The sequence below is a fragment of the Ornithorhynchus anatinus genome, chromosome 2 (assembly GCF_004115215.2).
Source record: "Ornithorhynchus anatinus isolate Pmale09 chromosome 2, mOrnAna1.pri.v4, whole genome shotgun sequence".
In the NCBI taxonomy this organism is placed as follows: Eukaryota; Metazoa; Chordata; class Mammalia; order Monotremata; family Ornithorhynchidae; genus Ornithorhynchus; species Ornithorhynchus anatinus.
This window is the reverse complement of record NC_041729.1, coordinates 28,707,404-28,716,882: the sequence shown is the minus strand read 5'-3', so window position 1 is coordinate 28,716,882 and position 9,479 is coordinate 28,707,404.

Sequence of the window (9,479 nt, the reverse complement as noted above, 5' to 3'; positions counted from 1 at the left end):
AAGACTGTGAGCCCCACATGGGACTACCTACCTTGTATCTACCCCAGCGTTTAGAACAGTCTTTGGCCCATACAAAGTGCTTAACAAATTCCATCATGATAATAATAATAATAATTGTGGTATCTGTTAAGTGCTTGCTGTGTGCCAGGCACTGTACTAAGCACTGGGGGGGATACAAGCAAATCAGGTTGGACACAGTCCCTGTCCCACATGGGAAGGAAGGAAGGAAGGGAGGAAGGGAGGAAGGGAGGAAGGGAGGAAGGGAGGAGGGAGGGAGGAAGGGAGGAAGGGAGGAAGGGAGGAAGGGAGGAAGGGAGGGAGGGAGGGAGGAAGGGAGGAAGGGAGGAAGGAAGGAAGGAGAGCAGGGAATAGAGCCCAGGTTCGCTGACTCCCAGGCCCACTTTCTTTCCATTGGGCCACACTTCTTCCAGAATCTTACTTCTCTAGCCTACTACTTTTCATTTTAATTTTGGGAATTTGTCTTTCATATTCTTTTAGTGTTTTATTATTTCATCGTTCCTTACATGTCTGGTGGTTTGTGTTTGCATTTACTGAGGGCTTACTGTATGCAGAACACTGTACTAATGGTTGAGGAGAGTTCAGTACCAACGAATTGGTAGACACGTTCCCTGCTCACAACGAGCTCACCGTCTAGAAAGATAGACCGTAGTGGACTCTTCCCCTCTTCCAAACCCTACTTAAAGCTCACCTCCTCCAAGAGGCCTTCCCAGACTGAGCTCCCCTTTTCCCTCTGCTCCCTCTGCTCCCCCTCTACCCCCGCCTTCACCTCTCCTCAACTAAGCCCTCTTTTCCCCCCTTTCCCTCTGCTCCTCCCCCTCTCCCTTCCCCTCCCTTCAGCACGGCACTCTCCCGCTCAACTGTATATATCTTCATTACCCTATTTATTTTGTTAACGAGATGTACATCACCTTGATTCTATTTATTTGCTATTGTTTTAAGGAGATGTTCATCCCCTTGATTCTATTTATTCCTATTGTTCTTGTCTGTCTGACCCGCCCCCCACCCCCCCCCCCGATTAGACTGTAAGCCCGTCAGAGGGCAAGGACTGTCTCTATCTGTTAACGATTTGTACACTCCAAGCACTTAGTACAGTGCTCTGCACATAGTAAGCGCTCAATAAATACTACTGAATGAATGAATGACTCCTATCCTCCCCCACTAGCCCGTCTGGGAGAAACTAGCAGAAGCCCCTCTCCCCGGGAGCTACCTGGCCCATAGGGACACCGGTTATGCACAGTTGACTCAGTTGCCCGACTAGAAGGATCCTGGGAGACAGAGATTGAAAGTCCTTGAGAAAAAGAATCATGTCTACCTAATCTATTGTTCTCTTCCAAAAGTTTAGTATGGTAGACATGTTCCCTGTAAGCTTTCTGTGCAAGTAGAATGTGTCTACCAACTAGAGTTGGTATAGTACAGTACCAGTATAGTACACTCCCAAGTGTTTTTAAAGTGCTCTGCACCTGGTAAGTGCTCTTAACTTCATAATAATAATAATTATTATTATTATGGTGCTTGTTAAGCAGTTACTATGTGCCAGGGACTGTACAAAGCACTGGGGTGGATACAGGCATATCAGGTTAGATACAGTCCCTGTCCCCTGTGGGGCTCGCAGTCTCGATCCCAATTTTGCAGATGAGGCAACCGAGGCCTAGAGGAAGTGAAGCGATTTGCCCCCGGTCCCACAGCAGATAAGTGGCAGAGCTGGGATTAGAATCCATGACCTTTTGACTCCCAGTCTCGCGCTCTAACCACTACGCCATGCTGTTTCTCTCAAGCAAGTCAATTCACTTCTCTGTGCCTCCGTTACTATATGTAAAATGGAGATCAAGACTGTGAGCCCAATTGGGACAGGGACTCTATCCAACCTGATTTGTTTGTATCCTCCCCCAGAGCTTAGTACAGTGCCTGGCACATTATAAGTACTTAAGAGATACCACAATTAGTATTATTATTAAGTGCTTAATAAATACCACTGGCTGAGTGAGATGAGACACTCTGGGGAACACACACACACATGAAACATAGTTCTGCATTGCCTATGGGGTGAAGAATGGGTATTTCTTCTAGCCGAATCTAAATCCTTCATCTTCTGTTTGTGTACAGTTCTTCTCGTTCTGATCTCAGTGGAGGTGTAGAGTAACCGGTCACTATCCTCTATTATAATCACTTTCCCCTACCCTCAGAGACCATTACGAAATCACCCCTCTCACTTCCCCAGTGAGGGTTCTCCAAGCCCGGCTGACGAGAGCACCATCATTCACGAAGTTTTCATCAGTCCGTTTCCGAGCCATCTCTATCGAAGCAGAAAGCCTTGACCGGCTCCCTGAGCACTGAGCCAGGAAGCCCAGGCCTTGAGAAGAAAAATGCTCCCGGTTCATTTTTCACTCTCTATTTTTCAGCAGGGAACACAGCCTCTACCCAACAGGGTGATCGTTCAATAATCATCTCTCACGAGAAAGCACATATTCTCAGGGAAGTCTGAAATATTTCCACAACTACAATGCCGCCAGACGGAAACTACACAAAGAGGCAGCCATAATTGGTTAGCCATAATTTCCCAGCAGGACATCCTCTTCCTTAGCTCATCTTTCTCACCAGCTCAGGAAAGGCAGCATCCTTATCAACAAGGGAGAGAGGAATTCAGCAGGTTACGAGTGGGGAGAAGCAAGATAAATCCTGCCCAATAAAATCTAGTCCCATTTGCTGCCGGGAAGAAAGAACGATTTGGTTAAAGTACGGACTTATTCCTTGATGGTCGATAGGGGACGACGACACGGAGGCCTGATCTTGATGGAAAAGGACTTGGTTCTGTCACAAAGTAGGAATCCCCAAATTCCTCGTAGATCCTAAAGGGGAAATCGGTCTCTGGCAGAATCACCCTCTGGACATCACAAACACTAGGCAGTAGAAACCCAAGGAGTACTGAATGCCTGACCTCCTCCTCCTCCTGAAGAACAATAGAGAAAACCAGCAAAGCAGGGTTTGTGGGGATCACTTGGAGCACCTCTAAGAAGCAAACAAGTGCACTATGAAATTACCGTCAAGCCTAGCTGAAGCAGCACAGTCTAGTGGAAAGAGCATAGGTCTGGGAGTCAGAGGACCCGAGTTCTAATGTCAGCTCCACCTCTTTTATACTGTGGGACTTTGGATAAGTCACTTTACTTCTCTGTGTCTCAGTTTCCTCAACTGTAAAATGGGGATTCAGTGCCTGTTCTCCATCCTACTTAGAACGTGAGCCCCGTGTGGGACAGGGACTGTGTCCGACCAGCCTTTTTTTAATGGCATTCGGTAAGCGCTTACTATGTGCCAGGCACTGTACTAAGCCCTGGGGTAGATACAAGCTCATCAGGTTGGACACAGTCCCTGTTCTATCTACATGGGGCTCACAGTCTCATTTCCCATTTTACAGGTGTGATAACTGAGTCACAGAGAAGTGAAGTGATTTGCCCCAAGTCACACAGCAGACAAGTGGCAGAGCCAAGTACAACTGCCTCAGCACTTAGAATAGTTATAATAATAATAATAATAATAATAATGGTATTTGTTAAGCTCTTACTACGTCCAGGCACTGTACTAAGTGCTGGGTGGATACGAGTAAATCAAGTAGGACACAGTGCCTGTTCCATGGAGGCTCACAGTCTCAACCCCTATTTTACAGATGAAGTAACTGAGAGACAGAGAACTTGAGTGACTTGTCCAAGGTCACACAGCAGGCAAGTGGTGGAACAGGGATTAGAACCCATGAACCTCTGACTCCCAGGCCCGTGCTCTCTCCACTAAGCCACCCTGCTTCTCAATAATTGGCTTGACCCTTAGTAAGTAGTTAACAAACACTGTTAAAAAACTGTGGTCCAGGGCTTTCACCCAGTACCCATATGGATTTAATTTTTATTTGCAAGCTGTTTTACTTGTCTACAGGTAAAACATAGAGTGCTCCGAAAATCTCATTAATCCTGCAAGCTTTAACTCCCAACCAAGAGCTGGCGATCAACTCTTCCCTGGCTCTAGAAAGACATTCACTCTCTGCTCACGTTGCTGACCACAGCAAAATTGTATACCAGAAGGCTGCAACTGGCACCAGATTCTAGATGAGGCAATATGAACTTCCAGTATTTGGACACGGATTCCTTTCTCATGGAGGACGATTGTGTTGTGATTTCACTGTGGAGGAAGGAGACCTGGTTTTTCTACAGGTCCATCATCAAGAACACAAAAGAGGCTTTGTAAATATTACGCAGAGCACCCTGAGGTTTGGGAGTTGGGGGTGGGAGAAGATTCATTCATTCATTCATTCAATAGTATTTATTGAGCGCTTACTATGTGCAGAGCACTGTACTAAGCGCTTGGGATGAACAAGTCGGCAACAGATAGAGACGGTCCCTGCCGTTTGACGGGCTTACGGTCTAATCGGGGGAGACGGACAGACGAGAACGATGGCACTAAACAGCGTCGAGGGGAAGAACATCTCGTAAAAACCGATGGCGACTAAATAGAATCGAGGCGATGTACGATTCATTAACAAAATAAATAGGGTAACGAAAATATATACAGTCGAGCGGACGAGTACGGTGCTGTGGGGATGGGAAGGGAGAGGTGGAGGAGCAGAGGGAAAAGGGGAAAATGAGGCTTTAGCTGCGGAGACGTAAAGGGGGGATGGCAGAGGGAGTAGAGGGGGAAGAGGAGCTCAGTCTGGGAAGGCCTCTTGGAGGAGGTGATTTTTAAGTAAGGTTTTGAAGAGGGAAAGAGAATCAGTTTGGCGGAGGTGAGGAGGGAGGGTGTTCCGGGACCGCGGGAGGACGCGACCCGGGGGTCGACGGCGGGACGGGCGAGACCGAGGGACGGCGAGGAGGTGGGCGGCGGAGGAGCGGAGCGTGCGGGGTGGGCGGTGGAAAGAGAGAAGGGAGGAGAGGTAGGAAGGGGCGAGGTGACGGAGAGCCTCGAAGCCTAGAGTGAGGAGTTTCTGTTTGGAGCGGAGGTCGATAGGCAACCACTGGAGTTGTTTAAGAAGGGGAGTGACGTGCCCAGGTCGTTTCTGCGGGAAGATGAGCCGGGCAGCGGAGTGAAGAATAGACCGGAGCGGGGAGAGAGAGGAGGAAGGGAGGTCAGAGAGAAGGCCGACACGGTAGTCTAGCCGGGATATAACGAGAGCCCGTAATAGTAAGGTAGCCGTCTGGGTGGAGAGGAAAGGGCGGATCTTGGCGATATCGTAGAGGTGAGACCGGCAGGTCTCGGTAACGGATAGGATGCGTGGGGTGAACGAGAGGGACGAGTCAAGGACGACACCGAGATTGCGGGCCCGCGGGACGGGAAGGACGGTCATGCCATCCACGGTGATGGAGAAGTCTGGTAGCGGACCGGGTTTGGGAGGGAAGATGAGGAGCTCGGTCTCGCTCACGTTGAGTTTTAGGTGGCGGGCCGACATCCAGGCGGAGACGTCCCGGAGGCGGGAGGAGATGCGAGCCCGAAGGGAGGGGGAGAGGACAGGGGCGGAGATGTAGATCTGCGTGTCATCTGCGTAGAGATGGTAGTCAAAGCCGTGAGAGCGGATGAGTTCACCGAGGGAGTGAGTGTAGATGGAGAACAGAAGAGGGCCAAGAACTGACCCTTGAGGAACTCCAACAGTTAAAGGAGGAGCCGGGGGAACCGCCCCCGCCCGCCCAGGCCCGCCGGACCCCACCGCCCCCTCCCCGGATCCTCGCGGACCCGGAGGGGGGGGAAGCCGGGGGGTGGGGGTGGGGGTGGGGGGAGGGGGAGAGGAAGACGGGGGGAGGTGCGGGAGGATGAAAGAGCTGGGGACATACCATGCAAAGAGAAGACTGGAGGGAGAGGGCAAGGAGATGGGTAGGGGTGGCACAGCAGGGGGCTGGGGTGGATAGAAGATACAAGACACTGACCCCGTCCCTCAGTCTCCCAAAATATTTGGAGAGGAGAATTTACCGGCCAGTCATAAGCCGAGTGGGGTTACCAGTACATTCATGTCTTAATAAAAAAAAGTCATCATTTTATTGTGGAAACTATATGCCAATCTTTTCCAGACCAATTAATTTCTTAATCACACTTTTAATGGAGTAGGATGTTACGGCCCATGTGGGAGTGGTTAATATTAGTAGTATTTAACTGCCCAAAGCTTCTGATATCGTAAACCAGTCTTGCAGTGGCCCAATAAAATCCAGAGTTTAATTGGTGGGTAACAGGCCTCCAGGCGCTCATCCCTTATTAATGCTGACAACAGTAATATTGTAGGTTAGGCCACGACAGCTGGCTACTCAGAGTAATGAGAGACTCTCGTTTTCACTGAAACTGAATGTGATTAGCTTTCGGTCTCTGCTATCTGCTGAAAAGATTTAGGATCCCTTTCAGAATTGAAAGTTTCCCTAACACTAAGCGGTAAAAAAATACTTTCCCCCCGCCCCATGGGAGCTGAGAGAGGAGTGGGCAGCCCCGGGTGGATAGAAATTCTAAACTGGTTAGGGGGCCACAGCCCTAAGGAAACTGGAGACACGCATGGGGGGACAAGGACAAATGGAAAGAAAAGTTGAGCCTCCTCAGTATCCCTGTTTCGGGTGAATGGGAGAGAGGGATGATGGAGACAACAACTCTGCTGCCAAATTGTACATTCCAAGTGCTTAGTACAGTGTTCTGCACATAGTAAGTGCTCAATAAATGCTACTGAATGAATGAATGAGAAGAAGCCAGAAGAGTTCTTCATGTATAATAGTTTACGTGAATGATTCCATCAACTAAATGAATAGGGTGGAGGAACATCTGAGGTGGCTTCTGCATTGGTCGGCCATGGGAAATTGTTTTTTATGGTATTTTAAAGTGCTTATTATGTGCCAGACACCAAATTAAGCATTGGGGTAGATATGTTAATCAGGTTGGACACGGTCCCTGTCCCATTTAGGGCTCATGGTCTTAATCCCCATTTTACAGATGAGGTAACAGAGGCACAGAGAAGTTAAGTGATTTGCCCAGGGTCAGGAGTCCTTGGCTAGAGTAACTTGCTGGATACAGAGAGGCTAAGACATCTCGCCAGGCCATAGGTAGCGAAAGGATAATCACTCTCTGAGACTGAACAATCAACTCTCTGACTCCCTCTGAGTCTCACACCTGAACTCTGTAGATTCCATAAGGATGAAGTCGACCGTGTTGGTAAACTGGTTTGAGCTACTAGAAACAAGGAATTAAAACAAAAAACAAAACTCAGTTTGATGAGGTCTTTAAGAATAGTTGCATATAAATGTATGTGTGTGTGTGTGTGTGTGTGTTTGTGACCTTCAATTTCAAAGTTAAAACTTCTAACAGGAGATTTTATCCTTATGAGGAAGTGTGATCAGAACATCTCAGTTCACCCCAAGATCCTTTCCAACCTGTGAGTATATAAAGACGGTCCTTTGCCCGGTTATTTTAATTTTGCAGTGTGCAGAGCTTCCTAAAATTTTCAAATTTGCCTCTTGGCATCTCAGTCTTCCTGCAGCCTACCCTTCCCACGTTTGCTCCAGGCTAAACTTGTCTTTCAGCCGGGGTGGACTTTAGAAAGCAAACTGCTGTGCAGCGCTGACACCTCAGGACATCTGTTCTGTACTCCAGCAGGTAAATGGTCTACCTCCATTCAGAGAAGCAGCACGGCTCAGTGGAAAGAGCCCGGGCTTGGGAGTCATAGGTCATGGGTTCGTATCCCAGCTCTGCCACTTGTCAGCTGTGCGACTGTGGGCAAGTCACTTCACTTCTCTGTGCCTCAGTTACCTCATCTGGAAAATGGGGATTAACTGCGAGCCTCACGTGGGACAACCTGATTACCCTGTATCTACCCCAGCGCTTAGAACAGTGCTCTGCACATAGTAAGCCCTTAACAAATACCAAAATTATTATTATTATAAAGCAGTGGCTGAAGACTCTTCCTGTCATCCCTCCAGGCACCCATCCCGCCCGCAAAGGAGATGAGTATTACCAGAGTGCTGATAGCTCGACTGGGTTTCGGGACGTTACTGTTATGGACCTGTCTTGTGATCTGATGTCAAGAACGCCACTAATGTAATTGCTCAAAGTCAAATATGGCCACGGGGAAAGGTCCCAGACTCTTCATTATAAGGAATTGTGGCTACAGCTATAGTTTTGGAGACTTCAGTACTGGGAGAGTTCAAAAGAAATACAAGATCTAGAATTTGCCTTCAGAGACCTTTCGGGCAAAGGAAAAGAGACAAAAACCTAATACAAATCATCAAAGTGAAATGCTTAAAGATCAGGCATTGATAAATCAATAGTCTTTTGTTCGGGGTAGTCACTAGTCCATTTGATTAAAACACCAATTATTCTGAGCCAAACACTTGTTTTCACCCTATCCCAATCCCCAACCCTTTTTTTTAGGATACTGGTTAAACACTCACTATGTGTCAGACACTGTGCTAGGTGCTGTTGTAGACAGAAGCAAATCAGGTTGGACACAATCCATGTCCTACTTGGGGCTCACAGTCTTAATCACTATTTTAAAGACAAGGTAACTAAGACACAGAGAAATTAAGTGCCTTGCCCAAGACCACACGGAGAGAACAAGTGGTGGAGCTCTGCGTAGAACCCAAGTCCTTCTGACTCCCAGGCCCATGCCCTATCCACTAAAAGTAATAATATATAATGTTGGTATTTGTTAAGCGCTTACTATGTGCAGAGCACTGTTCTAAGCACTGGGGTAGATACAGGGTCATCAGGTTGTCCCACGTGAGGCTCACAGTTAATCCTCATTTTTTACAGATGAGGTAACTGAGGCACAGAAAAGTTAAGTGACTTGCCCACAGTCACAGAGCTGACAAGTGGCAGATCTGGGATTCGAACTCATAATAATGTTGGTATTTGTTAAGCGCTTACTATGTGCAGAGCACTGTTCTAAGCGCTGGGGTAGACACAGGGGACTCAGGTTGTCCCACGTGGGGCTCACAGTCTTAATCCCCATTTTACAGATGAAGTACCTGAGGCACAGAGAAGTGAAGTGACTTGCCCACAGTCCCACAGCTGACAAGTGGCAGAGCCGGGATTCGAACCCATGACCTCTGACTCCAAAGCCCAGGCTCTTTCCACTGAGCCACGCTGCTTCACTAGTTAAAACTCCTTCTCCATTAAAGTTTTCAACAACTGAGGTTACTGGGGACTTAATTTTGATCTTTGCAAATGTTAATTGGGAAATTGTCAAGTATCGGATGGACTTCTGGTGTTTGATTTTAGGTGTCGCTCCACAAAGACCAATGTATATACTTAGAGATATCAATGACAAAAACAGAAAGACACCCAAAACTGTGCAAAGTAATAACAGAAGGGATAAATAAGTCTCTGAGCTCACTCTAGTATTAGCCCAAAAGTTATACTTCCAAATCACCTCCTTCTTGGCTGAACACAGACTTTCAACACTCTTTGATCCACTACAGACGGGGACGGGAGAAAAAAGCAGGATATTCCTGTCTCCTAGC